Source organism: Humulus lupulus, chromosome 3 (assembly GCF_963169125.1).
Source record: "Humulus lupulus chromosome 3, drHumLupu1.1, whole genome shotgun sequence".
Taxonomy (NCBI): domain Eukaryota; kingdom Viridiplantae; phylum Streptophyta; class Magnoliopsida; order Rosales; family Cannabaceae; genus Humulus; species Humulus lupulus.
Genome location: NC_084795.1, coordinates 172,937,721 through 172,940,272, shown reverse-complemented (window position 1 = coordinate 172,940,272; position 2,552 = coordinate 172,937,721). Strand labels below are relative to the sequence as shown.

The following is a 2,552-nucleotide window of genomic DNA, read 5'->3' as shown; positions in this document are numbered from 1 at the left end:
ATCCTTCATGGCTGGATTGAGTCTTCTCTGGGCCTCTATGGATGGCTTGCTATTCTCCTCCAACAAGATTTTATGCATCACTGTCGCTGGGCTTATTCCTCTAATATCTGCCAAGGTCCACCCAATGGCCAATTTATGCTCCCTTAAAACCCTCAACAGTTTCTCCAATTCTATCTTTGACAGGTCAGCTGACACAATGACTGGTAAAGTTTCATTCTCTCCCAAATAAGCATATTGCAAGTGATCTGGGAGGACCTTTAATTCCAACGGTGGTGGCTGCTGAATGGAGGTTAGCGGTTTATCAGTCGCATCCGCTAATTCTTGGAACTTTTTCCAATATGGTAAGAAAGAGTTGATCCAGTTTACACATTCTCTGATCTCAGCATCATCATCATCATCGCCCTCATCACCTAATAATACTGCCTCTAAGGCATCACTGCTCATCCTTCTCTTGGAGACTACCTTTTCTATCACATCCACACAAAAGCAGCTATCACTAGCCACCGGATACTTCATAGACTTGAAGACATTAAAGACTACCTCATCTCCTTGAACTCTTAGCTTAAGCTCTCCTTTTTGAACATCAATAAGAGCTTGGCCTGTGGCTAGAAATGGCCTACCAAGAATAATGGGGACATCTGCGTCCTCCTCCATGTCCAGAACAATAAAGTCAGCAGGAAATATGAACTTATCCACCTTCACAAGAACATCTTCAATAATACCTCGTGGATGTGTTAACGATCGGTCTGCGAGCTGTAAAGTGACAGTTGTTGGTTTTGCCTCCCCCAAACCAAGTCTTTTAAACACAGATAAGGGCATCAGATTGATACTTGCCCCCAGATCACATAAGGCGTGCTTGCATTCAAACTTGCCAATGGTGCAAGGTATGGTGAAACTCCCCGGATCTCTCAGCTTTTGGGGTAACTTCCTTTGTAAAATCGCGATGCACTCTTCAGTGAGTGCTACAGTCTCATAGTCCTCCATTCTCCTTTTCTTTGACAAAATCTCCTTCATGAACTTAACATAACTGGGCATCTGCTCCAAGGCCTCAGCAAAAGGAATGTTTATGTGCAGCTTTTTAAACACCTCAAGAAACTTAGAAAACTGTTTATCAAGTGTAGTCTTTCTAAGCCTCTGAGGGTATGGAACTCTAACTGGCTGTTCAATAACAACTAGCGGACTCTGTTCTGACTGTTGATGGTCTTCAGTAACCCTTTCTGAACTAGACTGTTCACCCATCTCTTTATTCTGAACCACTGCCTGTGGAGGTCTAGGATGCTCAGTTTGCTTCCCACTCCTCAGAGTAATTGCCTGAACTTGCTCCTTGGGGTTGACTTCAGTGTTACTAGGCAAGTTTCCCTGGGGTCTGTTATTGAGCATATTGGCCAACTGCCCAACCTGTGTCTCAAGGTTTCGAATAGAGGATCTGGTCTTAGTCATAAATTGAGTCTGAGTATTAGTAAGAGTCAACAAAGAAGCTTGAAGTTCATTAGGTCTCTCAGGTTGAGGCATTGATTGTTGAGGCCTAGGCTGTTGTGATGACGAAGCTTGATTCATAGGTGGCTGAGGCATGTTATTCTGAAATTGTCCCTGAAACTAAGGTTGTTGGCCTTGATTATTCTTCCACGAAAAATTGGGATGATTTCGCCACCCAGGATTGTAATTGTTGGAGAATGGATTATTGAGCGGCCTTTGAAAGTTTCCCACCGCTTGAACTTGAGCATGATCCATTGGGGTGTTATTCATACAGATAGGGCACTGATCGACAGAATGAGCACCACCACACATTTCACACCTCACTGCCATCTGAATCGCATTAGCAGATACACTGCTCTGTTGCAACTACTTGGTCAAAGAGGCTACTTGCGCTGTTAAAGCAGTGATTGCATCCAGCTCATGCACCCTAGCTACCTTCCTAACTCCTGATGATCTTTCCTCAGACCACTGATGGTTGTTTGTAGCCATGTCCTCCAGCAGCTCATAAGCACCAGTTGCGCTCTTGCTCATAAAAGTGCCACTTGCTGCAGCATCAATAATGGTTCTGGTTGTCGGACATAAACCATTGTAGAAGTTCTGTACTAGCATCCACTGTTCAATGCCATGATGAGGACATCTTCTCAGGAGTTCCTTAAACCATTCCCACACCTCATATAATGACTCTCCGTCATTCTGGCAAAAGTTATTTATCTCTCCCCTCAATTTAGCAGCTTTGGACGGAGGGAAGAATTTGGACAAAAATTTCTGAGCTAGATATTGCCAGGTGACAATAGAGTTTGGCTGCAGAGAGTTCAGCCAAATTTTTGCTCTGTCCCTTAGAGAAAATGGGAAAAGCCTGAGCTTGATTGCGTCATCACTCACTCCATTATATCTGAAGGTCCCACATAACTCCAGAAAATTGGACAAATGGGTGTGAGGATCTTCAGAGGGTAACCCATTGAATTGCACAGAAGACTGCACCATTTGTAGAATAGCGGGCTTTATTTCAAAGTTGTTGGCCTCTACAGTTGGTGGGCGTATACTATTTTGTACTCCCGTCAGAGTGGGTAGCACAT

At 44.0% G+C, this 2,552-nt stretch overlaps 1 non-coding gene across 1 annotated transcript; it reads left to right on the top strand.

The window, feature by feature from the left end:
- The first annotated feature begins 2,095 nt into the window (after window positions 1-2,095).
- Window positions 2,096-2,202, top strand: LOC133828028 (small nucleolar RNA R71). The gene has a single exon (XR_009890674.1). It is a non-coding gene; the product is annotated as a small nucleolar RNA R71 (small nucleolar RNA).
- The last annotated feature ends 350 nt before the right edge of the window (window positions 2,203-2,552 follow it).